General features: G+C 44.0%; 1 long non-coding RNA gene across 1 annotated transcript; it reads left to right on the top strand.

Annotated features, from left to right (window-relative positions):
* The first annotated feature begins 1,509 nt into the window (after nucleotides 1–1,509).
* LOC132658703 (uncharacterized) lies at nucleotides 1,510–18,622 on the top strand. Its single transcript, XR_009598648.1, has 2 exons — nucleotides 1,510–1,780; nucleotides 9,266–18,622. It is a non-coding gene; the product is annotated as an uncharacterized LOC132658703 (long non-coding RNA).
* Nucleotides 18,623–22,923: the final 4,301 nt, after the last annotated feature.

Here is a 22,923-nt window from a genome sequence, read left to right as displayed (position 1 = left end):
GGGTGGAAAGGGTTTTCTCACATTCTGAAAAGACCATGCCAAGGGAGGAGGTGGTGGCAAGTTACATTACCCAGATCAAACTGTGGCTCAAGAAGCAAGATGCAGTTTTGTACAAATGAGTCCAAGTCATATCGTATGAGTATCCTGAAACCCAGGCTTCCCAGGTGGCTCAGTGGTAAAGAACCCACCTGCCAATGCAGGAGACGTAAGAGACACAGGTTCGATCCCCGGGTCAGGAAGATCCCCTGGAGGATGAAATGGCAAACCACTCCAGTATTTTTGCCTTGAGAATGCCATGGACAGAGGAGTTACAGTCCATGGGATTGCAAAGAGTTGGGCACGACCTAACATATCCACACACATCCAGGAACCCATTTGTTTTTTCTTGGATACATCGATGACATGGGTGGAGGGGTGGCAAAATAGTTGAAAGATATTTAGGGATATAAAATTTAGCTTCCAGATAGAACAGGTGTGCCTTTCTGTGCAATGTTAACTTCTCTCCAGTGGAAATTTAAATGAGTGTTCTCTGTGGATTAATGATTATTGATCCTGTTACTACTGCGGCATAACAAATTGCCCTGAAGCTTAGTGGTTTAAATCAATTATTTTAGTTTGCTCACAGATCCTGTGAGTCTGTCCTTTAGGAAGGGCACAGAGGAATGGTTCTTTTCTGCTCTCCAGTGTCCCATCTCAGCTGAGAGAACTCCAGTGGCTCGTGGTTACTGGATGGCCGCATGCTAGAAACATGTAGAAGCGCCTTCTCTGGCACTGTGTTGCTGAGCTGGGCCCACAAAGGGACAAGCTGCATGTGGCCTCTGCAAGTGGTCTGGGCGTCCTCACAGCATGGGAGGCTCAGGGCAGTCATAGATCTCAACCAGGGGCTCGGAATGCTAGGTATGAGGGTTCTAGCTTATACGGTGGAAATTAAAGCACCTTTAAAAAAGAATGATGTTTTCAGGTGAAGTGAAATTTCTCTACAGTCACAATGTTGGGCAAACACCACCTCCATCTAATTGACAATATTTTCATTCGCACCCCCCCGCAAATAAGACCCCAAACATGTTGAGCAGTTTAAATTCCCTGTCATGACCTAGCATCTAAGTCACATAGCATTTTTTTTTTTTTTTTTTGCCACATTTTGTTGGTTATAAGTAAGACATGAGGCCTTCCGGATTCAAGGGGCAAGAACTAGACTTCACTTTTATTTTTTTCTTAAAGATCTGATTGACATGGACCTTTTTTTTTTTTTTTTTCAGTTTTTTCATGCATTTATTTATTTTTGACTGTGCTGGGTCTTCGTTGTAACTCAGGCTTTTCTCTAGCTGTGGACAAGTTGGGGCTACTCTAGTTGGGGTACACGGACTTCTCATTGCAGTGGCTTCTCTCGTGGAGCCCAGGCTTTAGCCCTGAGGGCCTCAGTAGTTGTGGTTCCTGGGCTCTAGAGCACAGCTCAACAGTCGTGGCACACAAGCTTAGTTGGTCCACGGCTTGTGGGATCTTCCTGGACCAGGGATCGAACTTGTGTCTCCTACATTGGCAGGCAGATTCTTTACCACTGAGTCACCAGGGAAGCCCCGAGACTTCACTTCTTGATGCAGAAATGGAAAGTTTCAAAGATATTCTCACAGGCATCTTTGGAAAATATAATCTGACAGTCAACCCTCTGGCAGCAAAAATTTACATTCGCGTCTCCTCCCAATCTGGCATCAGGCTCAGCCTTGAAGTCCAGGATCGTGTCCCCAGGCAGATGCAGAGGAGGCTTCTCAGGTGCAGTTTTGTGAGTAGAGTTCTTTGAGTACCGTTCTTCTTGGTGGGAGTCCTTGTAAACCATCATAACAAATTACCTTTCCCGACATACTCCACAGGCAACAGTGAAACGAGTGAAAAATCACCACTGTGTCTGGGTCCATTCACCACGGGGCGAGCAAGAGCGCACAGCACACCTCGGTCCATCATAGGTCTGCAGCCTGGCAGGGCCCCTGAGGCCAGGTCCTGGGGGGCCTCAGTCCCATCTCACGGGCGTTCTTTCCATGCTCCTTGCCTTTATTCTCCAGGCTTTTGGATTCCCCACATGCCTCTACCATGATTTTCTTAATGGTTAAAATTGACCAAAAAAACAGACTTATTTTCTTATAGGAGACTACAGCCCCATGGGAGCTAACAAACCTTTATCTAAGGGTTTTCCTTCAGGGTGAGGGTAGTTTTGTCCAGAGGCCTCCCAAGATATACCCAGACACCCTAGACTCAAGTGCAGAGTTTCCCTCCTGATGGAAGTTCAGACCAGGTTCACAGCTGGCTGGGGCTCTGCCATATTCACTTGTCAAGTAGGTGTTGAGTAAATACTTGCTGAATAAGTGCATGAATAGCCTCAGTTTCTGTCTAGGACAACAGGACAAATTCTTGTTCAGTTGCTAAGTCATATCCAGCTCACTGAGAGCTCACGGACTGCAGCACGCCAGGCCTCCTTGTCTTTCATCATCTCCCGGAGCTTCCTCAAACTCATGTCCATTGAGTTGGTGATGCCATCCAACCAATGTATCCTCTGTCAAAACCCACTCTCCTGCCCTCAGTCTTTCCCAGCATCAGGGTCTTTTCCAATGAGTCAGCTCTTCACATCAGGAGGCCAAAGGACTGGATCTTTAGCTTCAGCATCAGTCCTTGCAATGAACACCCAGGACTGATCTCCTTTAGGATGGACTAATTGAATCTCCTTGCTGTCCAAGGGACTCTCAAGAATCTTCTCCAACACCACAGTTGAAAAGCATCAATTCTTTGGCACTCAGCCTTCTTTATGGTCCAACTCTCACATCCTTACATAACTACTGGAAAAACCATAGCTTTGATTATACGGACCTTTGTTGGCAAAGTGATGTCTTTGCTTTTTAATAGGCTGGCTAGGTTGGTCACAACTTTCCTTCCAAAGAGCGAGAGTCTTCTAAATTCATGACTGCAGTCACCATCTGCAGTGATTTTGGAGCCCAAGAAAATAAAATCGGCCACTGCTTCCACGTTTTCTTCTTCCATTTGCCATGAAGTGATGGGACCAGATACCATGATCTTAGCTTTTTGAATGCTGAGTTTTAAGGCAGCTTTTTCACTCTCTTCTTCCACCCTCATCAAGAATCTCTTTAGGTCCTCTTCGCTTTCTACCATTAGAGTGGTATCATCTGCATAGCTCAGGTTGTTGATATTTCTCCTGGCAATCTTGATGCCATCCAGCCCTACATTTTGCATAAGGTACTCTGAATACAAGTTAAATAAGCATGGCCACAATATAAAACCTTATTGTACTCCTTTCCCAATTTTGAACCAGTCTGTTGTTCCATGTCTGTTTCAAACTGTTGCTTCTTGACCTGCATACAGATTTCTCAAGAGACAGGAAAAGTGGTCTGGTATAGGGGTCGCAAAGAGTCGGACATGATTGAGCGACTGAACTGAACTGATTCTCATCTCTTAAAGAATTTCCCACAGTTTGTTGTGATCCACAGAGTTGAATGCTTTTGTAAGCAATGATGTAGATGTTTTTCTGGAATTCCCTTGCTTTTTCTATGATCCCATGATTGTTGGCAATTTGGTCCCTGGTTCCTCTGCCTATTCTAAATCCAGCTTGTACGACTGGAAGTTCAGGTTCACATACTGCTGAAGCTTAGCTTGAAGAATTTTGAGCATAACCTTACTAGCATGTGCAGATAGTATTCATTAGTGGGACTGTACCGAAGTTTGAACATTCTTTGGCATTGCCCATCTTTGGGATTGGAATGAAAACTGGCCTTTTCTAGTCCTGTGGCCATTGCTGAGTTTTCCAAATTTGCTGACATACTGAGTGTAACACTTACAGGAGCATCCTTCAGGATTTGAAATAGCTCAGCTGGAATTCCATCACCTCCACTAGCTTTTTTCATAGCGATGCTTCCTAAGGCCCACTTGACTTCACATTCAAGGATGTCAGGCTCTAAAGTAACTGACCACACTGTAATGGTTATCGGGATCATTAAGACTTTTCCTGTATAGTTCTTCTGTGCATTTTTACCACCTCTTCTTAATCTCCTCTGTTTCTGTTACATACTTTCCATTTCTGTCCTTTATGGTGCCCATCCTTGCACGAAGTACTCCTTTGACATCCCCAATTTTCTTGCAGAGATCTCTAGTCTTTCCTATTCTAATATTTCCTCTCTTTCTTTGCATTGTTCATTTAAGGCCTTCTTATCTCTCCTTGCTATTCTCTGGAACTCTCCCTTCAGTTGGATATATCTTTCCCTTTCTCCCTTGCCTTTCACTTCTCTTCTTTCCTCAACTATTGTGAGGCCTCCTCAGACAACCCCTTTGCCTTCTTGCATTTCTTTATTTTGGGGATGGTTTTGGTCACTTCCTTCTGTACAATGTTACAAACCATAGTTCTTCAGGCACTCTATCAGATCTAATAACTTGAATCTATTTGTCAGTTCCACTGTATTATCATAAGGGATTTGATTTAGCTTATACTTGAATGAGCTTGTGGTTTTCCCTACTTTCTTTAAGTCTGAATTTTGCAACAAAGAGTTCATGATATGAACACTGGATCATTTCAGTTTACATTCCCTTGATCAGCCGTTGTTCCACAAAGTACTATCACTGTTAGTAAAGGTAGGTTCACAGGTGCTTTCAATGTCAGCCAAATCATTCCTCTTCCAAAAACCCAGGCCTTTGGTGTGCATCTCGATCACCAACCCAGACTCCCCTTTCTTTTGTTTAGGGTCTTCAGCATCCTTTTCTACCTTCAGTGTCTTGGCTAAGGCCATGCCACCTAAGAAGTTGGCTTTCACTGACTTCAAATCGCTGGGTTTGGGTTCTATGTCCCACCATCTCAGAAGAGCCTCAGGTATTAGATGAACTGACCAGCTGAACTCTCAGACTTCCTGTGCCTACTAAGAGATTTTATTTGAAACAGTATTTATCAAGACAATTACATAACCATTACATCTTTTCCCAAGGCCTACTTGCCTGACATTTGCATTTCTAAGAAGGGCAATGCAAATGATTCTTCCTAGAACAAAGACCCATTTAAGCAGATTTTCTCTTCATTCTTACATCTAAAGCAGCTTGAAGCTTCTTTCCTTAAAAAAAAAAGAAAGAAAGAAAGAAAAAATTATCCTCTGCCATATCATATCTGTTATTTCCACCAGATGACCCATGTTGAGTGGGAGCCCACCACTGTTGCAGGAAGGCAGACTCCTTCCAGGGCCCCAAACTGGGCTCTTGTCTAACACTTGGAAATGAATTGTCCGAGGAGACACATCTGCTGACAAAGCAAGAGATTATTGGGAAAGGGAGTCCGGGTGGAGAGCAGTGGAGTAAGGGATCCCAGGAGAACTGCTCTGCTGCGTGGCTCGCAGTCTCTGGTTTTATGGTGATGGGATTAGTTTCCGGGTGGTCTCTGGCCAATTATTCTAATTCAGAGTCTTTCCTGGTGGTGCACGCATGGCTCAGCCAAGATGGATGCTAGCGAGAGGGATTCTGAGAAGTGGACGGACACACGGTGTCTCCATTAGGCCTTTCCTGAACTCTTCCAGTTGGTGGAGGCTTCTTAGTTCCGTATTCCTTATCAGGATCTCCTGTCATAAAACAGCTCGTGCAAATGGTTACTATGGTGCCTGGTGGCCAGGGTGGGCGGTTTCAATCAGTGTGCTTCCCCTAACACCACCACAGGAAAAGATGATTACGACTCCAACAGCCGCCCAGCACCCTGAGCACCTAACACTACATCCGTCATGTGAAAGTTCATTAATGAATAAACAACAACAAAAAACCCAGTTTCTCAAAAGCTGCAAGTACTTACACTCACTGTTGTTTCAAGAGGCTGCCCCAACTAAGAAACAAACCCTTTAAGGATAACAACCATCTCTGCTGATTTCTCTGTCTAATATAGGAGTATTTATTAAAGGAGTAAAGATGCAAAAGATATTCAAGATGTTAAATATTTGTGACTTTTCTGCCTACTGAACTGCAAATTGATTGGTGGCAAGAACCGGATCATATTTATGTTGGTATTCATGTCTCCCTCTTACACCATCACCTTCTCCACCTCAATTTTCCTCTGCAAGTTTTCTCTTGAACTAGCTGTAATATTTTTTTTTTTAATGATCAATCTATTCATTGCTTTAATCCACAAATATTTTGTACCTATTTGTGCATCAAAGAAACAATTATCTTCTCACAGAGGGAATGAGTTGGGAAGATAGGATGAAGGTCAATAACTAAGAAACTTTTATAGGAAAGTTATCCACGGGAAAGGGGAACAGAACAATACACATAATCATAGAAACTAAAGGCAGAAACTGAGAAGCAGAAGTCAACTGGTTAAATGTGGAATCTTGAAAAGTTACAAAATAATCACAACAGACATTAAGAGCTAGTTTCCCTTTCACAGACCTGGGTCTATTGGACCTGTTAGGGGAAGCACAATGAATGAAACTGTCCACTGTCCAGGCACCATATCAACCATGGCGTGAGTTATTTTATGACAGGAGGTCCTAGTAAGGAGCATGGAACTAATAAGCCACCACCAAACAGAAGAGTTCGGGGAAGGTCAAAAAGCGGCACCAGGTGCTCCTTCTCGCTAGCATGTCTTGGCTGAGCAATGCGTGCGCCACCAGGAAGGACCCTGAGTCAGAGTGATTGGCAAAAGAAAACCTGGAAACCAATCCCATCACCATAAAACCCAAGGCTGTGAGCCACAAGGCAGAGCAGTCCTCCTGGGTTCCCTTACCTGACTGTTCTCTGCTTGGGCACCCTTTCCCAGTAGAGTCTTGCTTTGTCAGACTCTGTGCTTCCGCAGACAATTCAATTCAGAGTGTTACACAAGAGCCCACTCTCGGGCCTTGGAAGGGGTCCCCCTTCCTGCAACAGACCTTTCCAGATAAAGACACACTGAGGGGTTTTCTTTCAGTGGACCAGGCTCTTTTCCTAATTAAAAGGACTCAGAAGAAAATCATAGAAATAAACCAGGAAGAAGCTGGGACATCGTACTTAGACCTGTTAGTTACTGTGGCCTTGAGCAATGAATTTAAACCCTCTCTGCCTCAGTTTCCTATCTCAGTAAAAAGAATGATGGGAGGAGAGGCATTTATCTACAGAAATATCGTAAAGGTAAAATGAGATGATGTGTCTGAATGTGTTTTGTGGAGTATCGAGTACCTCCATTCAAGACCCACTGTACTAAGCACTTTGTAAGCCCATCTGTTCCTCAAAATTATCCTGGGAGGTATCATTACACCTACCATACAATAGAGGAGGCTGAGGTTCAGAGGACTCATTACCTTAATTTTAAAATGACCTGGTGTGGTACTGTGATTAATAGTAAGTGATTAATGTATATTAGGTCTTTGTTGCAGTTTCTGACACAAACATCCTAAAATGCCTGGAATTTCCTAAGTGATGAGAACAATAAAGCTGTCTCAATATTCATAGTAAGCCCCTTTCAATGACCTTTGGGTTTATGTAAATTAGATGAATTTTGGAAAACGCTAAGGAAGGGGGCTGGTTGCCAGGGGAACCAACCAAGTGATTAGAGGGTGGGAGCATTCAGTCCACTCCCCTGACTTCCATGAAGCTGAGCAGGGTTGGAAGTTGACTCAGTCGCCAATGGCCAGTGATTTAGTCAATTGTGTAATGAACCCTCCATATAAAACCCCCAAGGGACTGGATTTGGAGAGCTTCCAGGCTGGAGAGCCAGAATGTGTCCCCATGCCACCGTGCCGGACCCATGCTCCATGAGGACAAAAGTTCTCCTCTTCTGGACCTCATCCCACGTAACTCTTCATCACGCTGCTCATTTGTACATCTCGATCCTTTGTAACAAATCTGCAATTTAGTGAGTAAGTTTTTACTCAGTAAAAATCCTGAGTTCTGTGAACCACTCCAGTAAATTAACCAAACCCAAAGAGGGGGTCATGGGGTCTTCTGATTTATAGTCGGTGGTCAGAAGCACAAGTGACAACCTGGACTTGTAATTGACATTTGAAAGGGAGGGCAGCCTTCACCTACCAAGTCTGACGCTGTTTCCAGTTAGGTCGTGTCAGAATTGTGTTGAACTGTAGGGTACCCAGCTGGTGTCAGAGACTTGCTTGATGGTGTGGAGGAACTGCCACAGGTGGAACAGCGCAGAGCTGGAACTGGTGAACTGAATCTGCACCTGATTAGTAAGCTGTAGAGCAAAATTTTGAACTGATTGCAAATGCCATCATCCATCTGTTATCCACGAGATCCCATCAGTGTAAAAAGCAAATGCTTTTTCAAAATCACTAAAATATCTTCTCTGAGAAGTTACCTGCTCACTAACAGAAAAGAAATGCACTTACAGACAAGTAATGCATCCTTCTTCTTTAAAGGAATAAGAGAGAGGTGAATGGCTGAACACAAGTAATCTAGGTTCAGACACAGTTGAAAAGAATAGTTGATTTTGGAAAGAATTTTAGGCAAGGCAATTGAGGCAGGAAAAAAAAGCTGTAGAACCCTCAGGTAATTTGTTGGCTCTTAGCTCCTTCTTAAGATCTAGCAGAACATATAACTCTTTATCCAAAATGAATTTCTTGTGGTTTCAGTCATTTTTTGATTGTACTCATCTATTTCTCTGATGAACGCAAAGCAATAGGGGTGGGAATGATTTTCAAGTTTTATATTTTCCCCCTTTAACATTTCCCCCAAATAAGCCTAAATAAAAAAACTATTTTAGTCCAATAGGTATTCCTCCCACAAAGGAGCAGCGTTCAAAAGACAGAACGTTCCAGGCATTGGACTATAGTCATCTAAATTTAAATTTCAGGTAGACTTAATATTATTAAAATGGAAATTGTGCAAGACTGTATGCTTTGGTAACTTGTTTTGTGAAATTAAATAGATTTCCAGAAACAGTCAAGCACTGGAGATATGCAGTTATTGTTTAAACCTGAGATAAAATGACGCCCACTTTCAAAAAGGAAAGAACTGTGAAAAAACCTTGTATCTTGAAAGATGAATATGAATCACAGGAATATGAATCTTACCCTTGAGGGGGAGGAAAGGGCTTTTCCTCTGGGGGCTGGAGATGAAGCCTTTAAACTAATTCAAAGCTCCAATTCTCTCAAAGGGCTTTGTGACCCAGAATTGCACTTATTGGACTTACAAATTGGCTTTCACAGATGTCTTGATTTGTAAACCAAATATACTGTTTGACTGATAACCTCACAGAGGCTGCAAACTGCTTGGAAATGCCTGAGAGGAACTTCCACTGTGTTTGTTTATACAGGTGACAGAGGACCCAGGTGATGCAGTCAACCACAAACAGGATCCTTATCAATACGGGTGGGGCTGGACTGTCTCTGTTGCCCTGGCCGGGGACTTCCTTACTGAACTGGCACCCCCGGTTCTCTCCAAACCGAAAGGAAGGAGGAAAAGGAATACGGCAGCAAGACATGATAGAGGCTGCGTGATGGAGTTTAGGAGAAGGCGACGGCACCCCACTCCAGCACCCTTGCCTGGAAAATCCCATGGACAGAGGAGCCTGGTGGGCTGCAGTCCATGGGCTCGCAAAGAGTCGGACACGACTGAGCGACTTCACTTTCACTTTTCACTTTCATGCATTGGAGAAGGAAATGGGAACCCACTCCAGTGTTCTTGCCTGGAGAATCCCAGGGACTGGGGAGCCTGGTGGGCTGCCGTCTATGGGGTCGCACAGAGTCGGACACAACTGAAATGACTTAGCAGCAGCTGCAGCAGATGGAGTTTAAGCCGGGACTGGAAGCCAGAACTCGAAACCCGGATTTATTGGCTATGTAATTCTGGAGCTACCATGTCTCTGATGGTTCCCTCTCCCGTGAGGCAGAAAAGGGGATAAGTGCCTGGTTCTGAAGTCAGACACATCTGACTTGAATCCTGTCTCTGCCACAAGCTGTCTGTCCTCTCTGAGCCTTGGTTTCCATAGCTGTGAAATCTAGATAATAATATTACCTCATTGTATTAGAGTTCTTCAGTGAAACAGAATGAATAGGCTGTGTGTGTGCGTATGTGTGTCTGGGTGTGTGTGTGTGTGTCTGTGTGTCTGTGTGTGCGGGTGTGTGTGTGTAGAGAGAACAGCATTATAAGGAATTAACTTCTGTGATTATGGAGCCTGACAAGTCCAAAATCTACAGGACGGACTGGCAGGCTGGAGACCCAGCAGGGCCAGTGTGCTAGACTGAGCCTGTGGGACTAAAGAGCTAAAGCTGCAGATGAAGTCTGAAGGCAGGCTGGTGCAGAATTCCTTTCTGCTCAGGGCAGAGCAAGAAGGAATTCTTTTTCTATTCAGCCTTCAACTGACTAAATAAAGCCCACCCACATTTATGGAGATCAATCTGTTTTATGCAAAAACCACCAATTTAAAAGTTAATTTCATCTAATACATCCTTACAGAAATATTCAGAATAAAGTCTGAGCAAATATTTGGGCACCCAATGGCCAACTCAGTTTTACACATAAAATTAACCATCACATTCATGTCATCCTCACCATATTCCTATGAAGTGAGTACTATCTGCGAAGCTCATCTCCCAAGCTCAAACAACAAATAGTCATGTGTCAAAGAGGGACAAAGTCAGGTTCCCTTTCTTCTCAAACTATTTAAAAATGAACTGCTTCTCCTCAATATCTCCTCCATATATATATTCAATCATGGCTTCTTGATAAGACATCTAAACGTATCCAACCAAGGAAATTTATAGTGCCTGCTCATTTCACTTTCTGACAGTTCCACCATGATTTCACCACTGAGGCAAATGAAACTGAAAAGTGGTTCCTAATCCCCTGCTCTCAAGAATCTTTAATGATTTTTGAATCTTTAATGATTATATCCTCTTATATATTCCCTCCTTTGAAAGATCCTTCTCTGATTCCTAGAATGAGAAAAAGGAGGAGAGAACAAAGTGAGGAGGAGAGAAGAGAGAAAAGAAGGAATCACAGGAAAACATAACAGGTATATAACCAAGATACCCACATCAATAAAACAGGCAAACAAGACCATTAGCTTTCCCTGGATTAACCCTAAAATCTATAAACGAAGGGTCTGGGGCCCTGGAGAGTGATTGTAAAAACTTGTTTTGAACACCCAGGCAAATTAACTTGCTTGTGGTTGTAGACAGAACAGATATTTGTACATCAGAAGAAGAGCTATCCACAATTACACCCTCTGGTCACCGTGGAAACCATAGCGTTAGAGGAAGCACGCTGACTGATACCGCCCACCCTGGCCAGGCACCATAGTAACCATCTGCGTGTGTGGTTTTAAGACAGGAGGTCCTGGTAAGGAACACGGAACTAATAAGCCACCACCAACCGGAAGAGCTCGAGAAAGGTCGAAAGGAGACACCACATGTCCGGCCACCTCCCAGAATCCTCTCTGGCATCCATCTTGGCTGATCAAGGCTTGCACCACCAGGAAGGACTCTGAGTCAGAATGACTGGCTAAAGACAACCCGGAAATTAATCCCATCACCATAAAACCTGAGGCTGCGAGCCCCATGGCAGAGCAGTCCTCCTGGGTTCCCTTACTCTGCTGCTCTCCACCCGGGTGCCCTCTCCCACTAAAATCTCCTGCTTTGTCAGCAGATGTGTCTCCTCGGACAATTCATTTCCAAGTGTTAGACAAGAGCCCACTTCCAGGTCCTGGAAAGGGTCCCTCTTCCTGCAACAACAGCAAGCCTTGTCTTTCATACCCACACAATGCCCTGCAACCTGGGACTCTCAGCCCTGCCAGCTTCCTCCAACCCATGAAGGGTGAGAATAGTGACCGTCCACAGCCTTTCTGAGGGCCATGGGGCTGCTCTCCAGGATTATTGCCTGTCATCATGCCGTCTTCACATATTCTTTCTTCCCCAGCATGAAGCCATTTGAGACCAAATTGTGATCCATGACTACACTTCCACATTCCTTCTCGGGAAAAATCTCTGGTCTTGATGAAATATACTTATAATCCAGTTTCAAGTGGATTCAACCAGATTTATAATCCAGTTTCAATACACGGCTTTCATTGACTCAATACTGGAAGAGCTCTCAAAGGTCTATGGTCCAACTTTCTGCTTGCTGCTGCTGCTGCTGCTAAGCCACTCCAGTCGTGTCTGACTCTGTGTGACCCCATAGATGGCAGCCCACCAGGCTCCCCCGTCCCTGGGATTCTCCAGGCAAGAACACTGGAGTGGGTTGCCATTTCCTTCTCCGGTGCATGAAAGTGAAAAGTGAAAGTGAAGTCACTCATTCGTGCCTTTAGTGTGTTATATATATTGATGGTGGTGGTGGGTCACTCAGTTGTGTCCGAATCTTTGCGACCCCATGGACTGGAGCCCACCAAGCTCCTCTGCCTGTGGGATTTTCCAGGCAAGAATCTTCCCAACCCAGGGATCAAACCTGTGTCACAGGTGAAATCTTTACTGCTGAGCCACTGGGGAAGCCACACACACACACACACACACACACACACACACACACACAGCCATACATATATACACACATACACACAATGGAATATTACTCAGCTGTAAAAATTTCTGAAATTCTGCCATTTTGGCCACATAGATAGACCTAGAGAATACTACGCTTAGTGAAATAAGTCAGAGAGAAACAAATATAGCAGTCAGAGAATTATCATTAGAGATTCTTAGACATGAGGAGAGGTCATGCGTGCTCTAGGACCCTCAAACACAAGTATCAATTCAGATGATATTTTACTATCCACCTCATCTATATGTGGAATCTAAAAATAAAAAAATGAATGTAGGTAGCAAAACAGAAGTGGACTCACAGACACAGAAAACACACTAGTGGTTATCAAAAGGAGAGGGAACCAGAGCAGGAGGTGAGGGGTATGGAATTAAGAGACACAAACTACCATGTATAAAATAGACAAGCAATAAGGATACAATATATAGCACAGGGAATTGTAGCTATTATCTTACAATAACGTGTAATGAAGTATAATCTGTAAAAATCACTATGTTGTATACCTAAAAGTAATCTAATATTGCAAATCAGCTATATTTTAATTTTAAAAAATTACTACAAATTCCCAGTTGGGTTGTCGTTTAATCCATCTTTCCTTTTGCAATCTGGCCAAGCCAAGTAGGCCACGTCCACTTAAAGGTGGTGATTAGACCTGCTAGTCACCTCAAAATGAAAACCTAGAGGGAAAGACTCAAGGGTGTGATCAAAACATTCCCTTCATGCATATACGGTGATGGTCATTAAGAACATCGGATTTCCTAGTATTGGAAAGATTCATGAAAAAATAACAACTTTGAAACTTTAGAATCTTGACTGACTTAGGAAAATGTGCTCATTTTTTTTTATTAAAGAAACTAAGTGCTAGATCCATAAGATTTATCTGAATTTTGCAAACAGTGGGACTCTATCAATTCTTTGTCACACTGTGCTGAGCAGACATTAAGTAGTAGAGATCTAAAGGACTGTTTTGTCTCATCTAAACTGGAGAACTTTGACTAAGTCACCGTGTATCAGAAGGAAACAGTCTCAAAGACAGGATGTGGGAGGAGCAGGGGAGAGGAAATCACAGAAGCATTCCAGACCTTCCCTAACAGGCCTTGTCTGCTAAGGACCCAGAATGACAGGTGGGGCACTTAAAAAAAAAAAAAAAAAACTTAGTACACAAGAAAATGAAAGTAAAGGTTGTCACAATCAAGCTCATTCAGTGTACTCTGATCTCTGGATTTAAAAAGTAAAAACCTTCTAGTTACAAAGGTCTGTTTTTCATGCTTTTGCCATGACATTAGAAAGCCCATTGTCCTCAGTACGACTGACATTCTTTTTCATTACCCAAATGTAGGGCATCTTAGCACAGACAACAGTGAAGAGAATTATCATTAAGAGATTCTTAGACATTAGGAGACATCATGTGTGCTCCAAGAATCTCAAGCACAAGCTTCAATTCAGATAATATTTTATAGACAGTATTTTAGATTTGTTTTTATCTGATGTAAATATAAGGTCGACAAACGCTGAATGTTTTCAGCTACCAACTATGCCATAGGGCCAGATTTAAAGAGAAAAAGAAACAATCAGGGGAAATGTTGCTTTTGACTTAATTTTGACCAAAAAAATAAGGAAGAAGAAGCAATGCACTCATTATCTTGAGAAACTGAAGAGAGAGGGGTCAGTCTTGTTTTTCAGCCTCACGTTGAATTAATTGTACTTAGTTCATGTTTCCATCTTTGGCCTGGACGTGGGAGCAAGATGGCAGAGCAGGAGGAGGCGAAGCTCACCTGCCCTCATCAAAACTAGGACACGTAGAACGACTCTCAGGGAAATTGGCCTGAAGACTCACAAAATGACTCTTCTAAAATCACAGCTGTAAAGAAAAATCCACACAGAGTCTGGTAGGAAGAGAGGAGAGGCCATCTGGCTGGGACTCACACACCTAGTGCGGGACCCAGACAAGCAAGGGTATCGCAGGCTCAGGGAGTGTCCCTGAGGATGAAGGGATCTGAACCACATATTAGGCAACCCAGCCTTGGAGCCAGACATCCAGTAAACAAGCCCATCAACCTGGTGTGAAAACCAGGGGGGTTACTGGAGGGCTGTAAGAAACTGAGACCCGCTTGCTGAAAGTCACGGCATGAAGGCGGCCGACTGCAAACGGCCTGGTGCTGCAGCCAGCTGGCCAGGCCCGCCCCAGCACCGGGCTTCTGCTCCGGACCCTCTTATGCTGGTGCTGCTCCGCGCTAAGGCAGAGTCTACATTGCCAACCGCGCCTCCACGCACGCTTAGACAGAATGGAATCTGACCAGCGAGGAGGCAGCCGTGGCCAGTGCAGGCTTCCACATGCACACATGGGAGCGAGCAAAACCAGCTTAGCAGTGCGGCTCCAAAACCTTCAGAGCTGACCAAGCCCCTGACCAAGGCGCTCACACATCAGGACAAAACGTGAAACCAGCACAAAAGTGCAGCCCCAGGCCCCTTTGGGGCCCAGCCCTGGTATCATGTGCGCATGCGTGCTCAGCCGTGTCTGACGCTTTACAACCCCGTGGACAGTTAGCCCACCACGCTTCTCTGTCCATGGGCTTCTCCGGGCAGGAAGACTGGAGCAGGGTGCCATTTCCTATTCCAGAGGCTCCTCCGACAACCCAAGGACCGAACTGCGTCTCCTGCCTCGGCAGGTGGATTCTTTACCATCGAGCCACCGCGGAAGCCCCACAGTTAATCTTTACGAATCTATAATGCTATCCTTCAGAAAATCTTTCTCTCTTGGGCAAGATTCCTGAAAACCAGGATACTCGTGTGCTCACTTCCTTTGATCGTTGTAACAAATTACTGCCAGCTTGGTAGCTTCACACGACACACGCCTTTGCCCTTACAGTACGGAGGCTGGCAGTCTGGCATCAGTTTCACAGGCCCACACTCACTCCAGAGTCTCCGGGGAAGAATGGCTTCCTTGCCTTTTCCGATTTCTTACAGATTCCAGTCCTTGTACTCTGCAGCTGGTGGTCCCTTCAGAGCCGTGTTGCATGCGTGGTCACTTTGCCACCTTCTGTCTAATTAAATATGCCTCTACCTTCCTTCGGAAGGACACATCCAGTTGTATTCAGGGCCAGTATTCCAGTATGACCTCCCCATTGCAAGACCCTTAACCCGATCCCATCTGCAAAGACTCTTACTATATAAGGTAACATGTGCAGGCTCCAGAGAGCCGCAACTAAGCATCCAGCCACTGCATCCTGAGCCCTGTGTTGGCACTGCCAGTCGTCCCCAGCACTCAAGAGTGTCTGCAAACACTACAGGAAACAGCGACAAGTGGCAATAGGCCTCCCTCTGAATTCCGTGCCTGGGTGCCATGGCAGTCCCCTCAGATGAGACTGTATATGTTCTAAGAAAGGAGATCAGGTAGGAAGCTTGAATCCCACGCACTCATTTTGAGGTGGGAGAGTGACCTTGAGAGATGGAGAGACTGGGGTACAAGAACAAACTCATTCTCTATGTCCAGCAGGCAAAACTGCACCCCAACTTTCTACACCCAGGCCCGGTCTATCTGTGCCCACTGTCATCTCACATATGCTTAAGAGATTTCATTAACTTCTTTTTTTCTTTTTTTGTCTGCACTATGTGATTTGCAAGATCTCAGTCCCCCTACCAGGGATTGAACCCCAGCCACACCAGTGAAAGCCTGGAGTCCTAAACACTAGGCCACCAGAGAACTCCTGAGATTCACTGAAAGAAAAAAGCGAAAGCGTTAGTCACTCAGTCATGTCCGATTCTTTGCAACCCCACTGACAACGGCCCGCCAGGCTCCTCAGTCCATGGAATTCTCCAGGCAAGAATACTGGAGTGGGTTGCCATTTCCTTCTCCAGGGGATCTTCCCAACCTAGGGAACAAATCCAGGTTGCCTGTACTGCAGGCAGATTCTTTACTGTCTGAGCCACCAGGAAAGACCCTGAGATTCACTAACTTTAACAGAAAGATTTTTATACTTCTACATTTCACCCCATTTGACTTTTCCTTATGAAACTGGTGATTTTCTGGGCCGAAGAAGGCCCTTGACCAGCATTGGCACACAGTGCCTCTAAACTAGTCCCAGTTTCTCTTCCATGTCGTGGTGCCCTTAAAGTTACCCAGTTCAGTTCTGTCCATATTCATCAAGGGGCATGATGACAGTGCTTGAGCATGAGCTCAGAGCAGCAGAAAAATGTCATTCTGGCCTACAAATGACTCAGAGTGAAAATAATTTTGATTTAGGAACCCTGACATCCATCTACAAAACTCTGCTTTCTGTTGCATGTTTTTGTAGCGGGGAGGACTGGAGGGAATTTCTTCCCTATGTTCCCATTCCTAGATAGAGTAGACCCCAATATCTTGAGTTTATATTCAAAATTTTAAATGGAATAATCAGAAAGCATTAATCAAAAAAGTCACTTTCACATCTCAATAAATTGCCTTCCAAAAATTATGAATGACATATGCTTATGTTTTACATAAATATAAGCCTGCATTTTCAGACATAGGAGAGTCAAAACCCAGGAAGCCTGGGTTCCAGGCTGATTCTAGTCTGGTTCTAGGACTAGCCTTCATCATTCGACAAATATATTGTCCCCATCAGGACCTCACTTTCTGTGGCTGAAAAGTGAGTTGCACTGATTGAGTTCAATAACTTTCTCTCATAGCCCACTATTATGTGATTTTACCCACAAATCAAAAAGCAATACATTAAGGACAACTACTTAAGAGCCTAAATACTTTTTAGCTGGGTTTATCACGTAAAAGGTATCTATCACTCAGCTACATCTACACAGACACTGGATTCATGCCTTTTAGTTACATTAGTCAAGCTGAGGAAAATAATCTTCCTGTGTCTCTGCAGCCATAGCCAAAGCAAATTATAAGCCCTTTTATAGTGACAGCTTCTAAATCTTTGCTACCTATCTTTTGAAAAATACTTACATGTTTAACACAAGGCAACATATCTATTAAAATAAAGGCAATGTTGTTTTGATAAAAGGAATTTCACCCCATTAGAAGTTTAAAAGTTACCTTGAAGACCTTGGCAAAGATGTACACATAATATATTCAGCCTTGAAAAAAATGTGTTATAGGATTTCATCAAAAAAGGCTATTTAAACATTTAAATTATTATAGGGCTTGCAAATTTTGTCAAGGATAAGTAAATCGTTCAAATCAGAGGTTGGAAACTACAGGTCAAATCTGCCTGCAGATGTTTTAATTTGCCTCAGACAGAATCCTAAAAATTCCAAAAATTATTTAAAAAATTGAATCTGGGTTGGTCTTGAAAAATGACAAGGGGCCGGGTGCCGGGGTCCAGCCCTGGTGGATCCAGGGTAATTCGAAGCGGGGACGGAGTCAGTGAGGAGAGACTTATTTATTAGAGATATAAAGAGAGATTAGGAAAGAATAGTGTAGTAGGAAAATTAGTGGAGAAAAGAGGCTGAATAACTTGGTTTACACAGGAGACCAATAAAGCTCCAGGACAAGGAGCTTGCACCATCTATGTTAGGCCACTGGTGCCCGCTTGAATAGCGGAGGGTGCCCCACCTTGGGCTCCCTCTCACACGGGTCTTAGAAGCCAGGGCAAATAAGTAGACACGGAGAGCCTCTGTGCTCCAGATGGGAATTCAGCCTGAAAAGGGGAGAAAAGAACGACATGGGGTAGCCAAGCATTGGTGCCAGACCCACAACTTTATTTTCAAAAGCAGCTTATATACCCCAAGTTGTACATAAAGAAATAATGGAATATGCAGAGTTATGCAGGGGCAGCAGTCCTGACCCTTATTGAGACCAGGCTTTCCTTTTGCATACCTTCCTGTATACAAAAGGTCTTAGGTGGTTTTACATCATCTTCTGGCCAGGGAGCCTGTTAACATTTTTATGGCTCTTTTCCTAGATAAATGTCTATCAACCAGAAAACTCATTTTTCCTTGAAGCGTTTTTTCTTTAATCTGCATCACCTTCAAAGTACTAAATAAAGTTACATTCCTGTAGAACAAAGGTGCAGTGGGTTATAACAAAGAAAGTACTTAACTCAAAGATCTAATGTTGCTAATATCAGGGCTACTACCTGTTTTTTCTACATACCAACTATATCAACAAATAAATGATATGAAAACTTGGCAGCAAGTATTGGCTCATCAATGAAACCCTTAATCAGTCCTATTCTAATGATTTTGACTTCTCAGAAGCCCCTACATTCCTAGGATGTTTTAAGCTTCCTGTGCCTCTTGAGGTCTGGAGGCTGCAAACAATCACATGCGCAGCTGTAAGAGTCTGGCAGGCAGGCTAGAAAGCCATCAGAGGGGTTTTTGGATTGAAACACTCTTATTATGCCCAGGAGACTTATTATCTAAAAGCTCTAAATTAACTTTTTCCAGAAAAAGGTGGTGGGGGGGGACAGCCCCCTGTTAATGTCAGAAGAGTAGGTAGAAAGTATAACACAGTAAAGCAGGCAGACTCTGGTTTTGGGGGTAGATGCTCGAGAAAATCCAGGGGGGACCACTGAGGACTGATCCTGCCTTTGCGTTTTGTCAGGCCCCCTTCCTCATGACCTTTTCCACAGGCGGGATTCCCCATGCTGGCTCCCAGCAGCCGAGCTGGCCCCAGTTCTGCAGCCCCCAAGACCCACCCACCTCCATCATCCCACCTCAGGCACTTCTCTCCTTCACATACTTCCTGCCGCTGTAGGAATTCGCCGTGCTCCCCATGTCTTGAACGAGTGAACAAGGCACAAAGAATAAATACTTAATATTTATGAACATGATCTGGAGGCGAGAACAGAGGAATTTCTCCTCTCTCATTACTTATGGCTAGCGCTTTTAAGTCAGAGAAGTGACAAGTTGACAGCAACAAAGGTGGCAAGACCTCTCTGGATTGCTTTGGTTATTTGGGGTCTTTTGTGCTTCCAAACAAATTTTAGGATGGTTTTTTCCTCTATTTCTTTGGAAAATGCCATTGCAATCTTGATAAGAACTGCACTGAAGCTGTATATTGCTTTGGGAATCTTTTCATTTGTTTATGGCTGCATTCATTCTGCATTGCTGCACATGGGTCTTCCCTAGTTGCAGCGAGTGCTTCTCTAGGAACACGCTATCTGGGCTCGGTGTGCGGGCTGCTCACCGTGGTGGCTTCCCTTGTTCTGCAGCGCTGGCTTTGGGCACATGGGCATCAGGAATTGTGGCACCTGGGCTGAGTTGCTCCAGGGGCATGTGGTATCCTCCTGGACCACGGGTTAAACCCCTGTCCCCTGCATCAGCAGGCAGATTCTTCACCACTGAGCCACCAGGGAAGCCCCAAGAATATATATATATTTTTTAAAGACTAGTAATTCCTTGCAATAAATCTAGGAATTCATCCAAGAGGCCTAAATGAAGAGTTACCTAAAACTGGAGAATCAAGAACAGCTCAGAAAGCTTTGAAATGAAAAGGATATGACTGTCAAGATATTACCTTCAAAAGGAAACACAAGAATGGCTTCAGTTACATTGATTTGAGCATTTGACTGCATATCTAGCTTAATAATTGACAAAGTATAAAGTATGGATGAAAATTTTCTCATCCACAAGTAATCCTTGAGAAGGCGAGAAACAATGGCTCTCATGTCTGCTCATAACATTCCTGGACAAGAATGGATCTTCACAAAAGTTAGAAGATGAATGTTTCTCAGAGAAATGTTGCCTCCAAGTTAAATCTGGTCAAAAACAAACCACAGTGCCACTGCGCTGGTGCTAATTAGAAAGATGGGCAAGTTATGTTTTCTGTCCTCAAAGAACTTTTAGCTTAAAGGGAAGAAGGACATACACAGGACTTACTAATCAGTGAGAGACGGTGATGAGGGCAAAGTGCCACTGGATCGAGTGTTTCTGGGGACACGTCACAGGAGAGGCTGGCCTCTGAGCAGGCATCACAGAATGAAGGATTTGTCTAGTGTTTGTCCTGGGTTCCTGCATGGAGTTTCTAAAACCCTTGGGATTTCCTAAGCTGTTTATGATTAAAGTAAACTATTAAATTAAACCCTTGGATAACTCCTGCATTTGTGCTAAAGACATGACTTAAGATGGGATGGTCACCAGAAGGACCAACCGTATGATTAGAGCATGCCAACCCAGCCTCCGGGAAGGCGGGGCCGGGGACTGCGTCTAGCCCTGTGGCCAGTGATCCAGTCATGCCTGTGTAATGAAACACCACTGAACTGTCAGGACACAAAAGCCGCAAGGAGCTTCTTCGCTGGTGAGCACTCGACACTCTGGAGTGTGACATGCACTGTTCCCATGGAGAAAGGATATGGAAGCTCCACAGCCGGGACGCCCTCTTCACCCGCCCAGCTCTGATTTATATCCTTAGAAAGAAACCTGCAGTCCCAAGAACAGTGCTTGCCTGAATTCTGAGTCATTCTAGCAAATTGTCAAACCCGTGGGAACCTCAGATTTTAGAGCCCAGTTGGCCAAGAAATGCGGTGGCCTGGGAACCCTTTAGTGTGGCTGGTGTCTGATATAAGGCATTCTTGTTGGGGAGTGCTGGCAACACTGCAGAGTGGTTTTAATCTTTGTATATTAACTCTCGCTTCTTACAGCTGCTTTATTTTATATCTTTTGCACAACAATCTACAGGGCAAGTTGCCAAACACCATAATTCAGTGACTATACAGTGCGCAGGTGCAGGGCGAGATAACCTTTACCTTGACTTATTTACTGCAGCTAAGACTTTGTTTTGGGGGACTTCCTTATCAACTTAGAATCCGTTTTGTCCCTGGGTCTGTTCCTTTTGAGGAATCAGAGAAACATCCTTGTGTGCAAGACATGTTCTTTTCCCACAGGAACAAACAGAGGATTCTTAGCTGAACATCTCGTTTGCAAGAATGTTCAGCCCTGGTTGACAGTCTCATTTGCAAGCACTTCTCAACCTTCCTTATACCTTGTTCCCTACAGGGGAGCACACACTTTATCTTCTGGGGTCCACACTAACTCGTGTCTAGTGCCAGAACTGTATTGCAATGCAGGAGATGTAAGAGATGCAGGTTTGATCCCTGGTGGGGAAGATCCCCTGGAGTAGGAAGTGGCAGCCCACTCCAGTATTCTTGCCTGGAAAATTCCATGGACAGAGGAGCCTGGCAGGCTACAGTCCACGGGACTGCAAAGAGTTGGGCTGAGCATGCGCACATGCAGAACAGTTGGTGTCAGGATAGCTAGGTCCTGACAAGAGGACATTTTCTAAACAGGTGGAGATGGGAAGGACAGACGCTTTAGAAACAAATACCGTTAAGAGTCTGCCACTGTGCTGCTTTTAGAAGTGGTAGGTGGCTCAGTTTATCACCAGTGTGGACAACAGACAAGTTTGTAGTAGGAAAAGACGCTTCAGAGTCACTGGAAAAGTTTGGAGAGAATGTTAAGATGATGAAATTTTCTTTTGAAGGCAAGAGAGAATCATTCACCATTTTTTCATACTACTTATTCTTATTATAAAATATATGTTTAGTGTTGAAATTAAGCACCCATAATGTTACCATCCTGAGAAAACCACTGTAAACATTTGATGATTTTAAGTCAATTTCCTAAATGAGAACATGTCTGAATATACTTGTGTGTGTGTGTGTGTGTGTGTGTGTGTGGATCCAATTGTAAACAGCTTTCTAATATACTTTCACTAAATAATTGCTCATTTACTTATTTATTTTGAGGTAAAATTGGTGTGCAGCATTAGTTTTAGGTGTACAACATAATAATTTGATATTTGTACACACTACACAGAAATAGATTTAGGGGACTAGATCTGATAGACAGAGTGCCTGATGAACTATGGATGGAGAGGTTCATGACATTGTACGGAAGACAGGAATCAAGACCATCCCCAAGAAAAAGAAACGCAAAAAAGCAAAATGGCTGTCTGAGGAGGGCTTACAAATAGCTATGAAAAGAAGAGAAGTGAAAAGCAAAGGAGAAAAGGAAAGATATACCCATTTGAATGCAGAGTTCCAAAGAATAGTAAGGAGAGATAAGAAAGCCTACCTCAGTGATCAGTGCAAAGAAATAGAGGGAACCAACAGAATGGGAAAGACTAGAGATCTCCTCAAGAAAGTTAGAGATACCAAGGGAATACTTCATGTAAGTTCAGTTCAGTTCAGTCGCTCAGTCATGTTCGACTCTTTGCGACCCCATGAATCGCAGCATGCCAGGCCTCCCTGTCCATCACCATCTCCTGGAGTTCACTCAAACTTACATCCATCGAGTCAGTGATGCCATCCAGCCATCTCATCCTCTGTCGTCCCCTTCTCCTCCTGCCCACAATCCCTCCCAGCATCAGAGTCTTTTTCCAGTGAGTCAACTCTTCACATGAGGTGGCCAAAGTACTGGAGTTTCAGCTTTAGCATCATTCCTTCCAAAGAACATCGAGGGCTGATCTCCTTTACTGGTTGGATCTCCTTACAGTCC

The sequence above is a fragment of the Ovis aries genome, chromosome 26, assembly GCF_016772045.2.
Source record: "Ovis aries strain OAR_USU_Benz2616 breed Rambouillet chromosome 26, ARS-UI_Ramb_v3.0, whole genome shotgun sequence".
NCBI lineage: Eukaryota > Metazoa > Chordata > Mammalia > Artiodactyla > Bovidae > Ovis > Ovis aries.
This window is presented reverse-complemented; position numbering and strand designations above follow the sequence as displayed.